Source organism: Ambystoma mexicanum, chromosome 3q (genome assembly GCF_040938575.1).
Source record: "Ambystoma mexicanum isolate Mex_15411 chromosome 3q, UKY_AmexF1_1, whole genome shotgun sequence".
NCBI lineage: Eukaryota > Metazoa > Chordata > Amphibia > Caudata > Ambystomatidae > Ambystoma > Ambystoma mexicanum.
In genome coordinates this window covers 589118344-589134984 of record NC_090926.1, presented here as the reverse complement: position 1 = coordinate 589134984, position 16641 = coordinate 589118344, and positions in this window count along the sequence as shown.

The following is a 16641-nucleotide window of genomic DNA, read 5'->3' as shown; positions in this document are numbered from 1 at the left end:
ATACTCTTACACGTGACCAACCCTCAAACGTCCATCCCCAGAGCCATGTTCCTTCTTGAGGAATACGGTCGGATATCCGGATTCAAAAATAACAGATCCAAGTCCATTATGTTCCCCCTTCAAGGATACGCAACAGCAAATGAGACAAAATATGAATTCCTTGATCTAACAATTGAACATGATAAATTACAATATTTGGGGATACAAATCACAAAACAAATAGGAACTCTGATTCCAATTTCCCGAAACTCAAACTTTCACGCAGATCTGGCTAGATGGAACAAACTGACAATATCCTGGCTAGGACGCCTCAATGCGATTAAAAAAGGTTTGTCTCCCAAGGTTTTTGTACCCCTTCCAAATGCTCCCCATCAAGATACCACAACACTATTTCCTAGAGGTTATGAAAGCGATTTTAAAATTTTTCTGGCAAGGGAAGAGAGCCAGAATCGCCTATGACACCTTGACATTGCCTAAGGATAGAGGGGTGTGCCTCCCAGACCTTAAGATACTACGAAGCAGCCCAGCTACGGGTCCTCATTCACGACCTGCGCAATGAGAAAGAGCCGCAGTGTATAGCAATGGATAATCATTATTTGAGCCCGGCTACAGTCTCAGAATGGCTATGGTCACCACGTAGGAGAGTACTAAATGGAATGAGGGCACATCCAATCTTGGAGACAATATGGGAAATCTGGAGGGAGGGCATGGAAATGAAGAAAGTCACCACTGAGCCATTTATGGTTCCCGGGAATTAACAATCATATCCCCAATGTGGAGAGATTCCAGGCTTGGTATGAAGCAGGACTGGAAAGAGTAGGTCAACTTCTCTGAAGTGAATCCTTTATTGCACTCCCGGAATTAACAGAGGCCTTGGGGATAGGGGCCCTGTCCGTATTCCACTTTATACAGATTAAGCGAGTCTTAAAACCAGAATGGAAAAGCAAACTAAGTAGAGATCTCACGCCTTTTGAAAAGCTGCTCGACACTAGAACTGATCTGAAGGGCCTGATATCCGCCATGTACAAAACACTGATAGAAGCAGGTAGGGGGACCACGGAACATCTCAGAATAAAATGGGAGCACGATCTGGGCGCAGAGGTTAATCAAGAGACATGGGACAAAATATGCAGGGCGACATCCCGAACTTCCATATCATGTCAGTATAATTGCATGCCATTAAGCTCTTACATCGCTGGAACTATGACCCATATAAACTTTCCAAAATGTTTCAGTCAACCAACCCCCCTGTGTTTGCGTGAATGTGGACAAATCGCGAACTATTGGCACATGTGGTTGGCGTGCCCCCGAATCAAGATCTATTGGAACGAGGTCTTGGGGTGGATCAGGGACCTAGACGGGATTCAGAGAACCGCAGACCCCCACCTCATCTTGTTTGGCTTCGAGAAATGTGAGGATGAATTGAGAGTCCAGGGGCTGGCCCCGCACCTTCTGCTAGCCGCCCGGGTCCTCCTAACCATGAAATGGCAGTACGCTACAATTCCGACCGAGAAAGAAAGGGTTAATGTCACAATGAGTGTATGTGCCATGGAAAAAATAACGTCCTCCCTACACGGGAAAGCAACACAAACTGACCTCCTGTGGATGGACTTCATAAACAAATACATGCCAGGGACTGATCAGCTTTGCCCTCCCTTGCGCAAACACCCCCATTATCATGGAACAATGTCCCCCACACACTCCAAAAGGTATCGTAGGAACACAAGAAGGAACCCTCCAACAAAGTAGACCCCAATTATATTGCGTAAAGAAACCACAGTCACACAAGGAAGCAAATAATGCACATGAGCACTCTATTTCTAAGCAACACAAGCCCAGCCTTGAAGGGGAGGGAGCGAGGGAGGGGAGGGAAACGAAAAGAGAACGGGAATGAATATTGTATACTATATTTGGTTGAAAACAAATCGAGTCGGCTAAGTTGATAATTTTTTTTGACTCATTGGAAGCCGCATTGTAATGTAGAATTGAAGGCATACACATATGTTTCTCTTTTCCTCGAGAGAATTGTTGTGTATTAAAAATCAATAAAATAGAATTAAAAAAAAATTACCTGGCAGCGCTGTCCATATTTAAGCACTCGTCTGAGTGTTCTCATTTCAAAATTCCTTTTGATTTCTCAGTTTTTGAAAGGGCTCACTGTGTTTCCACCGTCACCTTTTCCAGGTGCCCGGATGGGATTTGAACCTCGTTCTAAAGTTCCTAATGGGTGCTCCGTTTGAACCTTTACATTCTTGTCCTTTGAGATTTTTAACCCTTAAAACTGTGTTTTTAGTTGGTTACTTCTGCTTGCAGAGTGAGTTGCAGGCGCTTTCTGTTAAGCCACCCTTCACGGTGTTTCATAAGGACAGGGTTGTCGTTGGGGGGGGGGGGGGGGGGGGTCGTCCTTCCTTTCTTCCAAAAGTTGTATCAGAGTTTCATTTAAGCCAGAAGGTCATTCTTCCGGCGTTTTATCCTCCTCCGCATCCTGGTAAGGAATAGGAGAGGCGCTCCATAGGTTAGATCCTAGGAGAGCTTTAAGTTTCTACATTTCACGCATGTCCCGGGTCAGAGTGACGATCAGCTCTTCGTAGGTTACGCTGGAAGGCGTTTGGGACAAGCTGTTACTAAGCAGACTTTGTCTAGATGGATTATTTTGGCAATTTCTGAATGTTACCGCTTAGAGGGTAAGGACCCTCCGGTAGGCTTACAGGCCCATTCTACTAGGGGTATGGCTGCCTCTACTGCCCTGCAGAGGGGTGTTCCTATTCGTAACATCTGTGAAGCAGCCACATAGTCTTCGGTCCATACTTTTGTAAGACGCTACTCCCTAGATTCTATCCATGGGCAGGATCTGGCCTTTGGCAAGGCGGTGCTTTACTCTGAATTTTAATTGGGCATTCTAAATTTCTATATTCTTTTCCCGCCTCCATACGTTGGTACTTCTTTGGGAGTCTTTCATAGATAAGGAATATGTCGGAGGACCCAATCGCCTCGAAGAACAAGTTACTAATTTCTTAAGCGATTGCAGCTTACATTTCTGCAAGATTTTCTGTGGTCATACTGGCAGAAGATTGGTGCCACACGTTCTGTGAAAAAACTATAACTGGGTCTACGGGCGTTGTGCGTCCTACTTATAACATCCGGTGACGTTGGCTCGACTGAGGCCCTCGAGGACAGCGCATCAATGTCATCGACGCAGGATGCAGATGCCAAACATTTTCCGAAGCAGCACAGCTGTGGTGATTACCTGTCATAGATATGGAATACGTCGTCGGACCATCCCATCGAAAGAACGTTACCAGGTAAGAAAGTAACTTGTTTTGCAGAAAAAAGGATATTTGTAGTGAAGATCTCTTCAGGGTCTGTGGGGTTTTATGGTTGCAGACCCATGGAAAGGTATTTTCAAGTGCACAAGCTTAGTTCTTGATCTGAGGTCTTTTCCCTTTCCCTTGTATAGTTTGGCTTGCAGGCCCTTTTTTGTATCCAGCTTGTATAACCTGTGCGTCTCCTGCTCTTCTGTTAAGTCTCTGGTGCTAATATAGAGGGTTAAACGGATTGACAGGTATTTCAAAGTCTCCGAGTGGCTGACTGGTCTAGGGTTTGTTCTTTCCTTTATCTTGACAAAAACCCAGACTTTAATTAGTATCTGTGTTCAACCTGTTTTCATTGCCTCTGTGCAATGGGCATTTACTAGGCATCAGATTTAGCTGCTGGCCAATCTTGGGTGCGGAATCTCCATAGTTCCTATATTCATCTGCAACAACGTTTCTTCTCCACACAGAATTTGTTACCTTTGTTTTCCTGTTGGCTCCTCCCTTCTCCTTAATCTTGGCCATAGAGGGCCTTGGGGACAAGCAGCTGCGGCGGGGCTGTCAGCGCCATATGACCAGCAGCTGAGGGGAGGCTGACGCTTATGGATTTACTTCCGCTGGTGAGCCCAACCTCTCGTCTTTTCAGAGGCTCGACTCGTGGCTCCTCCTATGACAGCGTATGCGATCGCTGCATGCTGTTCTGCCTCTGCGTGTCAGAGGCCTCAACGCTTCCCTTCCTCTCAGCTGGAGAAGCGTTATTACCTTCAACTCTGGAGCGGACAGCTGACAGGCTCCGGGTAGAGTTCACAGTGCTCTATCGGCTCCTCCCTGACTCGGAGTGATTCTTCTCTCCTGACATCAGCGAACACACAAATACTTCTTAAACTTCTTACGGCCTGGACGGTCCTCACACAGTGCAACAGCGCAACTTTTATTAACTTAATCACTGGTACGACGGGCCTCAGTCTAGTATTCCCACTCGTAATGGCCGTTTTCCTCGTCTTCCTTTTGTGTCGTCTGGTTAGAAAAAAGAACCTGAGTGCAAGCGAGAGAATAAACGGGAAGTGTCTCCAAGGTATTGATAAGTTCCGCCCCCCCCTCCCATCTCAGCCTTTCATGTACTCACTAACTTTTTTGTAGTTTTTAACAGCATCCCTAGACAGCAAATCATCACAAGGGCCTTTTTTTTTATTACCTTAGCACGTCTCACACCAGTCATGAAGCCAAAGACTTTTTTTCAGTTGATCCAGATTTTCGGTACTATTATTGAGGGAGAACCCTCTTCGAGTAATTTCTTAAAGTGCTATTGCATAAGCGTTTTTCTCCTCAAAGGATAAAATGCTTCATATGAGTTTGGTGTTGGTTGGATACATTTCTTGCACACCAGGAGACTCTTCCAGATAAGTGTCATGTTCAGGGAGACAATATCAAATTCACAACTAATCCGTGACATTGGGATCCCTTTAGGCAAATGTGAATTTATTTTCCAACACAGCCTTCAAAGATGTTCGGTATAGATCAAGAAGATGGTGAATTTCGAGACTGTATATAAGAGCAGGGATTACTTTTCCTTCAAAAAAGGTTATTGCTGGAAGCACAGAAAAGTTTTCAGCGTCTATTATTAAAGTGCTTCATTTGATTCATGAAATGTGCTTATTGATTTCATTAACCGCTTTCAATGGATTGCTTTTCTCCTGCGGATTCCTAGTCTTGATATCCATCATCCAGCTCTGCTGTTCAGAAACTTTTCGACATGGGGCATAGTGGACCTTGACACTGCCGTCAATCCGTCTTGCTCTGCTCTCAATTGGCTTCTCCGGAAGTGATGTCAGGCGTCACTATGCCCCATGCTTCAGTGCCTTTATTCCGCGCGCTTGCATGCTGCATCGGGAGCACAACTCGAATGTACTTTTTTTTATTTTATTTGTGTGGTACAAATTGTACTTTTTCCTAATGTGTGAACCTCAACGCGATGTTTCACCGTGTTTCGGGCTTTACGCGATGCCACGATTGCGTTGCCAAATTGTCTGTGTCCGACCCCAACAACGTCTGTTTGTGGTGTCTAGTTAGTCATGACAGGGAGGCTTGCGCGTCGTGTGCTAAGATGCAGCCGAAATCCCTACTTGAGGGGGCCAGGAAACTGGCTTTGGGCTGACTGTCCGCTAAGTCTCTGGCGCAGTCTCTCAACCGGTCTTCGGAGGCAGAGACTGAGGGGACCACCCCAATAAGGGGAAGGACCAACTTCACAAGAAAACCAAGAAACTGTCCCATTCCAGGAGCCATTCTTAGTATTCCTCGCAGAAGAATCGGCAGTACCACAGCCATCGAAGCAAGTCCAGCTCGAAGTCAGAACGAGGTCGGCCCTAAGTGTGGCCGATCACTCAGGAAGAGTGGTAAAGCTTTAAAACCTCTGTGCGAAATGTTTAAACAGCAGGCTGCTGTAGGTGCGGCTCCGATCCCACCAGCAGACTTTGGTGGCAAAAGTGGTACTTGGTGCTTAAGGCCATGTCCATCGGTCGTCAGAGTGTACCTCTGCACCTGAAGGAACAATCAGCAACAAAGGCCGATTTGGCTTCGAAGACTCTTCCGTCAGCTGTCAAGAACTCTGCGCCGACGGTTCGCTTGTGCCATTATCGAGATCGGGATTCTTAAACCCGATGCAGTCCATCTTTGGCGTCAATGACCCCGTTTACACGGGAGCTGGCAGTGTATATTTTTTCGACGGCCAAGCCAAACTATTGGCCCTGGCTTAAGGTTTACAGGACGCTAGAGGCCTGGATACCTCTCCAGACCTTGAATTGCAACAAAGCCAGCCCTATACCTATGCTAATGTCAAGTTCGGGGCGCTGGTTGACAGGGTTGTTGACACCCTTGGGTTGAAGGAGTCATCTCTCCCAGGGTATAAGCTCACTGATTTCCTGGACGAGGGTCCCACAGTTGTTGAGCAGAACATGCCATTTATCCCAGCCATTGCGGACCCTTTATCCTCCTTATGGCAGCACCATTGTACAATTCCCACTGTAAATGCCAATTTTACAGGGAAGTATAGGCCGGCAAGAGGAGACCATCCATTCCTCGCCCCACACCCTCCAGAAGGGCTGGTTATACAGGCTGACACCATTGCCACTAGACCAGTGGCATCCACTTAAAATCTACCTACGGACATAGAAGGAAAGAAAACAGATACATTGGCCAGAAAGATGTTCCCCCGTCTGGCAGCAGTTGCTCAAAGCCACAAACTTAGCCTGTGGATTTGCAAAATACTCCCTTCAGTTTATGGAAAGCTGTGGAACATGCTGCTGAATACGTCCCCGGGGGTGCCATGCGGGATGGACTTTTACAGCTGGTGAAAGATGGGAAGGAGGTAGATGGGTAGTCATTGCAAACCGGTCTGTACGTAGCAGACTGCTTTGGCCGATAAATGGATTCAGCGGTGGTAATGAGGTGGCAGGCCTACCTGAAACGTCTGGCTTCTCCATGAATGTTAACAGGTTGCTGGACATGCCCTTCGAGGGAGACCTGCTTTTCGGTCAGAAAGCTGACGAATCCTTGGAAAAGTTTAAGGAATTCAATTTGGCGGCTAAATCACTGGGCCTAGCGGCGCAGCTGGCCAAGCCTGTCTTCAGCTTTGCCTTTCCTCTCCCATGTTGCACCGGTTGGTGGATGGTTGGCAGGGCATTGGGCCCCAGTGGCAGGAGAGAACCTCTGACGCCTGGGCCCTGCAGTTGATTCAGTGGTTTTATTGTTGGCCCTTTCTAAAGAGACGCCGGACAGACCCCCCTCCCCCAATCCAACTGGGACAGGAGCGCCAGGAAGAACTGAGACCTGTTGAAGGGTGCTGTGGAAGAGGATTGGGCTGGTATTCCTGGTACCCAAGAAGGGAGGTCTGGCACATTCTGGACCTCTGGGATTTAAACCAGTTCCTGAGAAAAGACTATTCAGGGTGGTGACGTTGAGCTCTCGATGCTCTTGAATTTTAGGATTGGCTGGTGTTGATAGACCTGCAGGACGCTTACTTCCATGTTCCCGTACCTAGGCTGGCTGAACCAGGGAAAGTCAGCAGGACAGGTTTTGTCTCCTCTAGAAGACACCCGTCTAATGCACAGCTGGGCTTCTCCCTCAACTTGAAGACCTATTTTACACCAGTTCTTTGTTTCTTTATTTATACCGCGCGCCGAACCCTGAAGTAACTGGGCGCCAAGTTCAGCGGCTCCCGTTCATCGGAGCAGTTCTAGACACTCGGGTAGGGAAGGATTTTCCTCCCGAGGAGAGTCATCAAGATGGCCCAGATAGTGCATTTGTTTCAGAACCATGCCACCCTTCCAGTGGCTTCTTTCTTCTGCCTTTTGAGTCTCATGGCCTCCTGTATTTTTCTACTGCCAGAGGCCTGACTGCATATGAGATACCATCAGTGGCTCCTGAGGGACCAGTGGTCTCCGTATCAGGGAGCACTTGTGGATCAATTCTGTCCAGCCAGGTAGTCCGCAAACCCAGCAGGTCGAACACGCACAGCAATCTCTTGGCGGGGGGAACCCGTCTGGCCTCCTTGTCTCAGGCCCGAGTGGTCACGTATGCGTTGCTGAAGGTTTGAGGTGTCCACTGTGAGGATTTGTGAGTCGGCAGCCACTGGTCTCCATCAGAAGCCCGGTGGCACATTAGGCTGCAATTGCGAGCCATCGGGTTAGCCCTGAGGACCTTTGCCCGGTCTGTGACGGAAGCATGTCTTCATCCTGACAGAAAACGCTGTGGCCATGCACTACCTCAAGAAGCAGGGTGGTTTGCGCTCCTGCCCCCTCTGCACAGAGGCAATACAACTGTAGTTTTGGTTTCAGGAGAACCAAATCTCAGTCTGAGCATTTCATCTGGCAGGGACGGAGAATACCTTGAGAAGGCAGAGAACATCCTCACACAAGTGGGAAGTGTTCCAGGAAGTCCTTAGAGGTGGTCTTCGATCTCTGGGGTACCCCAGCAGTGGATCTGCCAGTCCGATAGCACAGCAAGTAGAGCGCTCGCTTTGAAATCTGTGCAATCATTGGCTCGGGGAACTGACCCAGAGCTCAGTGATTGGTTTATAGGAGAAATTATAAGTTTTCCAGCATGGGGTCTTGGCATGGATTCACAAGCTCATGAATATTCCCCTTCGGGCTAGGAATCCTCAGTAAAAGAAAAAATCAGTTTGTTTCATTTCTGAACTGTCTTTCTCCTAACAACCAATCACTGAGCTCTGGGTCATAGTTCCCCCAGCCAATAATTGCCCTCTACCTAAACCCCTCCCCAAGCTGCCATCTTCAGATTTTTACCGCACGTTCATGTGTTGGGAGTCCTCGTGCGTTGCTCTTCAAGCTTTTTGCTGCGCCTTTTGCTTTTTGAGAGTTTAACTCTATTTTTCAGTCAATCAAGCCAGTGTGCTCCATTGAGCATCCTTCCGCCTAACAGGGACCCATTTTTCGAATTTTTCATCGCTCTTTCAAGGGCTGTTTTCATTGAGTATTCTTCAGGCCTACACCGCGTGGATGATGTTGAACAAGGATGGCGCTTCCCTCTTCAAGCTGTGCTCCAACTGCGGTTTGCGGAATGTTTATGGACCAGCATTCCCACTCTGTATTGCCTGCACCCGACGCACAGAGAGGAAGATTGTGCATTTTGCCCTGGCTTATCGAAGCACACGTTGAGGGACTGACAAACGGTTGGAAGCGTGGCTGCAGGCCAAGGCCTCTGGCCTGGGTGGTACCCAGGGGCAAGCCTCTCCTGGATCCGGAAAAGCTGAGCAAGCTTTTAAGTCCTTTGAGGGCACCCCATCCGTGGGGGCCCAACACAAGGCCAAGCACTGCTAGTCTGCTTCCGCCAGGGTCGCCACTGCTGTAAGGATGGGGAGCTCACACCGGCCGTCTTCACGACAGGGGCCTGTGGTTACCTGGGGAGAAGACGTTACACATCAACGTCCTGAAACTACAATGTTTTACATCCGGAAGTAAGGGGGCACCAGATCCCCAGCGCTCTCCAAAGAGGTGCAGGACTTATGGCACTGGCTCGTCACCCAGGGGATGCTCCTCGTTCCATTTCACCTGGCACGAGTAAAAAAAGTAGCTGACTCCCTCAGCAGAGAGCTGCGCTCTTGCCAGGAGTGGGAGCTTCGACAGGATCAAGTGGACTACCTTTTCCTCAAATGGGGAAATCCGCAGATCTATCTGTTCACGACGGCGACATACACCAAGTGCCGGAGGTCCGCCAGCAGGTTTCCCCAGCCGGGGAGCATGGGAAGTGCATTCTCATTCCCCTGGGATGGCCTTTTTCTGTATGCGTTCCCTCCGTTGCTTCTTCAAGTCATCAAACAACTCGGGCGATGCTCGTGCAGGATGATCGTCGCACCAGTGTGGCCGAGGCAGATCTGGTACCTGGACCTTATCAGCGTGTTGGTGTTCCCTTCAGCCAAGCTACCAGTGGACGCGGATCTTCTTGCCAGGGAAGGAGGAGCAATACTGCACCATGACCCATGAATGCCTGGTGGAAGAGATTTGCTATTTGGTGCCGTTCACAGAAGATCGAGCCTCTGGGGGTCACAGCCCCTCAGGTAGTACCATATTTGCTGTTGTTGGATAGATCAGGGCTTGGCTCACGCCTCCATCAAGGTTCATCTGGCAGCTATCTCCCGCTACACCAGATCCCCAGGATGACCCGCCTTATGGTCGCACTGGTTAGTCAAGGAATTCATCAAGGGACTATTCTGCTCGTTCCCGCCGATGAAGGCTCCTGCCCTGTCGTGGGAGCTCAATGTGGTATTTACTAGGCTCATGGGACCCCCGTTCGACCCTGTGCATTCTGTTCCACTCAAGTTTCTATCGTGGAAGACAGCTTTTCTTGTGGCCATCACCTCTGCACGACGAGTGGGTGAGATCCATGCCCTATCCTGTAAACCACCATACTTGACTTTGCACGAGATTAGGATGGTGCTACGGACGCACCCCTCCATGCCCAAGGTGCCGTCAGACTTTCATCTCAATGAGCCCTTGCTGTTACCTGTGTTTTTTCAGACGCCTTCATCACCGGCTGAAAGGGCTTTGCACTCGCTGGAGGTGGCTAGAGTGCAGATGTTTTTATGTAGCCAGCATGAAGAATTTCCGGAAAACTTCTTGGCTTTTTGTGAACTTTAGTCCTGTGAACCATGTGAAGGCCCTGTCCAAGGCTTCCATTTCCAGGTGGTTCTCCAGCTGTATCACCCACTGTCACCGGTTGGCCAACCGACTGCTGCCTGGCTGTCCGAGAGCCCACTCTACCAGAGCGACCGCTGCAACTATGGCGTTCCTGTCTGGTGTGCCCCTGCTGGACATCTGGAGGGCTGCTACTTGGAGGTCGACGCACACCGTCACGAAATTCTACTGCGTCGACAGGGATTCCAGAGTGGAGTGCAGAGTCGGCCAAGCAGTGCTGCACAACCTGTTTGCTTGAAGGTGAGCCTGGTAAGGAGGTAAGAGATTGCTTCTGTTGAGCCTCGCCACCTCAGTGGTTGTGCATGTGTGTACTGCTGTTATTCTTGAGCATGTGAATCAATGCCAGACCCCATGCTGGATTACGAACAAGCTACTTACCTGTAATTGTTGTTCTCCAGCATGGGTCTGGCATTGCTTCAGCAGGTGTCCAGCCTGCTGTGGGCTCTTTTCTCCATCTGACCTCTACGCTCTTTGCCTCCACTGCCTTGGCTCTGACACAGCTGGGAAGGTTGTACCGCGTGCGATGCACTGACTCCACGCACACTGAAGAACAGGCTAGCTAGGTGGAGGGAGCTCTTCAAAAGGTCGCCTCCAGAGGACTTTAAGAACTTCGACAGAGATCGAGGCCCAAAGGAGGGCCGTTATTTTCTATCGCACCTCGTAAGGGCAACTCCTTCCCGAGGAAACGCCTGAGCAGGAGGAACCGCTCTGGTTCTGGCACCAGCACACACACCGAGGCTAGTCCAGCTACCGGCCGCACGGCTGAGGGGGGGTCTTCAGATCCTTCCGGACACAGTGTTGAAGGACTGCAAGTTTATTTTACCGGGTGTACACCCGAGGGGCGCCTCCACAACCAGGAAAAGGCTGCACACCCTGCCACACACAGTCAGGGGGGGGTGGAAACAGTTCTCACTGCAGGAGCATGCCAGTGGGCTCTGCCACATTCAACATGGAGCAAAGCAGCAGAATTGGCTGAAAACTGAAAATGCCTTTTAAAATGTTAGCTTTGCAACCTTAGAAAGTGCTGTTTTTGGCACTAGATCCATGCATTTCAATTGAATCATTGAGATTAAAAGGGTACTGAAATGCCAGGGTCATACAGTTCGGCTCAAAGGAAACAGGCCTCATTGACTGACAGCTCTACAAAATGTATCTAATGAAAAAGCAGCCCAGGAACCCTTGTTCATCTTCCACAGGAAAAACGCAGCTAAATTGCAACAAGTAACAGAATCAGCTGTCCAGAGAGAAACTCTAAACAAAGGCAGGATTCATGTATCCAGACTGCAAACAATCCCAGCACTCAAGGGAAGAACTAATGCTGAATAAAAGGTGTATGTGCTGCATTGGAAAATTGGATTTAAAGAAATCAGCTTAATGTGCTTTTTCATTAATGAAGTGCAAAATTGCCTGTTGTGAAAGCATTCTTTAAAAATGTCAAACGATTGCTAATGTACAAATCCACTTATAAACTGTGTTCATTTTATGTTTAAATGAAAGTTAAAGTTAAACCCAGTCTTGAGTTAATTAACTATGTAAAAAAAATGTTTTAAAAAATTCTGCTCCGACAGCCCTTAACCTGGGAAAGGTTGACACTTCACTGCTGGCAGGAAGGGCTAATTGCTGTTGGGAGGCCTTGCATACTCATGACAAAGGACCTCATTGGACATTCGTCTGGTGTTACGCTCACCTGGTATCCACAGGGACGCCACCCAGCCAGGTTACTCGTTGGTATGCTTCTCAGCTTTGCCCTGATGTGGTCTGTGGGGAAGGTTCTGCCTGAAAATACGGGAGGACTGTGTTCAAGACTGACCGACTGGGGTAAGTATCCTCCCTCCACCCGCATATGATTTCAGTCCCTCTGGCGCCCTCTCCTCACCTTGTGGTAGAATTAGGAGTGCTCTCCATCCTGCCTTCTTTGCAGGGGCGCGTTGTCTTTCATGGGCGAGTGTGGTCCGGTTACTTCACTGACGCCGGCCCGTTTTATATTGTTCTGGTAGGTCTTATTGCTGTTTAGTTTTGTTGCTATCCTGCATGCCTTTCTTTGTTTAAAATGTCTTTTCTCCCTTAGGTATGCAGAGCTATAGCGCGGCGTACCGGCTTGGTTGAGCACCGCTGGTAAATGATGGCGCATTAAGAGCGCTATGATGCGGTAAGTAAGCGCTATGCGCAGCGCTGCAAAGTCTTGCCTTTGCTAACCTGTGTTTTCCTTCCTTGTAGGTTGCAGTGTTCTTCAGCGCGAGAGGAATGTCGAGTGGTGCCAGCCGAGAGGCGACCAGCCGGGTAAGCCTTTTGAGCAGTTCGTAATTTGTAAATGTCTCTACTGCTTTCTTTAATGTTGCCTCTATCTTCCTCTTTCAGGTCGTTCTGTCCGGGAGGCGTGCAGATTCGAGGAAGCTGTTCTCAGTAGTTGCGAGTGTTTAAAGATGAAGACTGCAGGTAAGATGCTGCTGCTAATGTTCCTTTTGTCTCGTTGCAGGTTCTGCTTCTCCAAGGTTCGAGGGAATAGCTGGACACGGTGAGCGTTGCGTTGCAAGCTGCAAAGTAACGCAAAGCGTGTTGTCTTGCTCGGGTGTGGTTTTAAATGGCCCCAACAAAATAGTCCAGGTAAAGTAGTCCCTAGGCTACCACACCCAAAACACTAGACTGCATAGCTTGGTTCCTAGGAACCAAGCTATGTGAATGCCTCCATGTTGGCTGACAATACAATAAAGTAGTTCCCAAGCACATTGTTTTTCATGGTGTATGAGCCTGGTGCCATAGGCGCCAGGACTGGCCCCATGAGTGTTTTTGAAGAGGATGCCAGGCTCTAGAGGTCTGAGTCCTGACTCCACCTGGCCGATGGGTTTGCCAGAGGGGGTTTTGGGCGAGGGTCGTGACATCTGGGCCCCAGGCAAAGACAATATCAGGCTTGAACACTTCTCCTTCCAGGGGAGGGGCAGGATGCTCCACTCTCCAGGAAGAGGCTTCTCATTGAACTTCAAAGGACTTGCCATTTGCTCACACTTGGGAAGGAAAAGAAAAAAAATGGACATGTGATTTTTGGATTTAAAATGCTTATTTGCCATTTGACTTCAAGACATTTAACTTGGCAGCAAGACTAAGTAAACGAGTGAAAAGTACATACATCTCAATCTGAATTTAGGCTAGCCATTTGAAAACTTTGTAGGATTTCTTACTGCGTAAGGAACTGAAGTTATGAAGAATGACCAAATGTGCAGAAACTATTCTGCAAATCTAATATTGTGACCCATGTTCTAGGGGTGATTGCACATATATGTACCGAATTAGCAACATTTTAGGCCAAACTGTTAGGATTAAAATTGACAAAATTCCACAGAAAGACAAAACCAGGTCCCACCGACTTGGGAGTTGGATGTAAATGTGACCCACGAAATATGTAATTTATGTATCTGATTTGCTTAGAGGACATAAGTACATAAATATGTATTTGTGGGAAAGTTAGATTTTGGTCCCAATAACTATGGGAGGTTTCCATATCGGGTCATAAAACATGACAACCCTTTCTGTCATCCAACCAGCAAAGAGCAATGCGGGAACTGTGCCTTTGACCAATCATAGCCTTGTGGGTGTGGGTTGTAAGTCTGCCCCTACCATAAACTGAGTGATGTCATTTGGCAGGATAAATAAGGGAACCTCACAACACACTGATTCCTGACGCCATCCTGATTTCCGCGTGGCGCCCTGTTCCTGAATTCTCCATCTTGTTCCTGATTCCAGATTTCTTTGCAAAGCCAAGGCCTCAGCATTGCTGCACTCCTTTTCAGCTAGGCCCAAATCCTGAAGCAATCCCAAAACTTAAGGGAAGCAATTTTGATCCAGTCTGGCTTGCTTCCATAAATGCTTGCCTGCTGCAAACTCGCCATCCCACTGATCTACAGTGCCCAGCAACCAAAGGGCCAATCCAGTCCATTCTGAAGTGCCAGTCCACTGACCAGAATTGCCCATCTGATCCTGTTCTGCCAGATGTGCCCTGCTGTCCTTAGACCCAACCGTGATGACCAGAGCTCTTGACGGTCCAAAATCTTAAATTAAAGTGGACTGTAAGTATAAATAGGAATCATAGTAAACCATAGCATATCCTGCCTTACATTGTCGTATCCCAATCTATCAACCATGCGATCTTTACCTTAAGAACCTATAATATTGTCAGAACCATTCTTGCAACCCCGTTTGTGATTCCTAGTGTTAGCGCGATATTCTCTTCATTTTTGTTTTACTAGACCATAAGCCATTAGTGATTTTGATTAAATAAAGTAATTCCTATAAAGAAAACGGGGTATCCGCCACGTGAAGGGTTACAAGCGGCCGTGTAACTGGAGATTCACGGGTGGCATTCTCTTTTTCTTAGCCCTTAATCTAGTTTGTCAAACCTGTCATTTTAAAACCGATTTTCTGTTTTTCTCAGTTCTATTTTTCTGAAAACACCTCTCATTCAAACTTGCATAACTTCTTCAATTTAATAACTAGAGACTTAATTTCAACTCTGACTTAAACTTAAGACCTTTCGCTACATCCTCACCCAAAATCCAAAAACAGTGTATTTCTTAAACAGTTTAGTGAAATTTAGGCGGGAATTTGCATTTTTGCAAAAGTTTTACACGTGTGATTTTCAATTCTAAGTATATCTAAACTCCCATTAAGATTCAAAGTGTTTACTGATGCTCATACTAAAGCTTATGATTGTTAGTATCTTTACAGTGTTGCTCCCACAGAGATTTATATCAATTTAAGGACTTTTTGCACACTTTTCATTGTTTGTTGCTCAGCCATTTTCAAATGTCATTTTAAAAGTGTAAAATTTCCAAAACAGTTTTCACTCTTGTTTGAGGAGGGAAGATTGTATTCAAACCCTGTACTCTGATCTTTTCTTATGAATACCTGCTGCTTCCTTGCACCTGTGTAGAATTGCTTATTTGTAAATTGAGAAATTTGCAGGGGGAAACCTTAACTTAAGCGCTATCTTTCAAACAAGCCAAAACTATTTTCTGTGTTCTATATTCTGTGTTGCTATAAGTGAATTCAACTGACTTACCTACTTTCTTATTTGTATTGTCACCACATTGGTGATTGCTGCCCCATATATTGAAACACATGTTTTATTTGAATTTTAAATAAATATTACCGTTACCAACCAGCCTGATTTCTGGTCCATTGTGACCTGTAGGTATTTTGAAAAGGGGTGTGATATGAGTTGTATATCACTCAGAATATTGAACCTATTGACACAATAAATAAGTATTTCATTTGTGCATTGCATGCTAGGCTGAGACCCGGTATCATGCCTGCGCCATGGGCGCATACATTGGCGATCAATATGGACTAATTGTTATTCATTTATCTACAGAAAACTCTTGGATCAACCTCTATTCACTTTTTGGACCTTATTTCCCATTTGCAAGACTTTGGTGCTTTTTTTACTTTACCCAACTAACTACAAGTACCACAATGCACTTTGCCATAACTATTTATTTTTGGCCATTCCTATTCGTCATCATCGGAACTACAATCCCCAAAAGCCCTTGGGGATCAGCTCTGCTTCCACCAGCTCAGGAACAGAGAGGGAGGAGGCAGATTGTATTCAGGTGTGCTGATCCAGGTGCGGCCAATTAGCCTGCCTCTGTGCTGGGCAGGGCGGTATAAAAGCTACTGCCTGCAGGGGCTCAGTCTCTTGCATTAAGAGTCCTTCCAGCACCTTTTTGCTTCGAGCTACGAATTTTTGTATGCTGTTCCTGCTTACTCCTGATTTTGACCCAGTGCCCTGCCGGGCTTTCTGCATTGCAGCCGATCACGCTCTGCTGCCTTCTACCTTCCACCTTCCGCATTGGCCCTTCCGGGCTCCAGCCTTGCAGCCGATCATGCTCTGCTGCCTTCTACCTTCCGCCCTGGCCCTTCTGGGCTCCCTGCCTCAGCCCTGCTCCTCTGGGCGTCCTGCCTTGCAGCCTGCTACACCCTGCTGCCTACAGCCCTAGCCTTTTGGGCTCCCTGCCTCAGCCCTGCTCCTCTGGGCGTCCTGCCTTGCAGCCTGCTACACCCTGCTGCCTACGGCCCTAGCCTTTTGGGCTCCCAGTCTCACAGCCCTACTCCTCTGGGCTCCTTGCCGT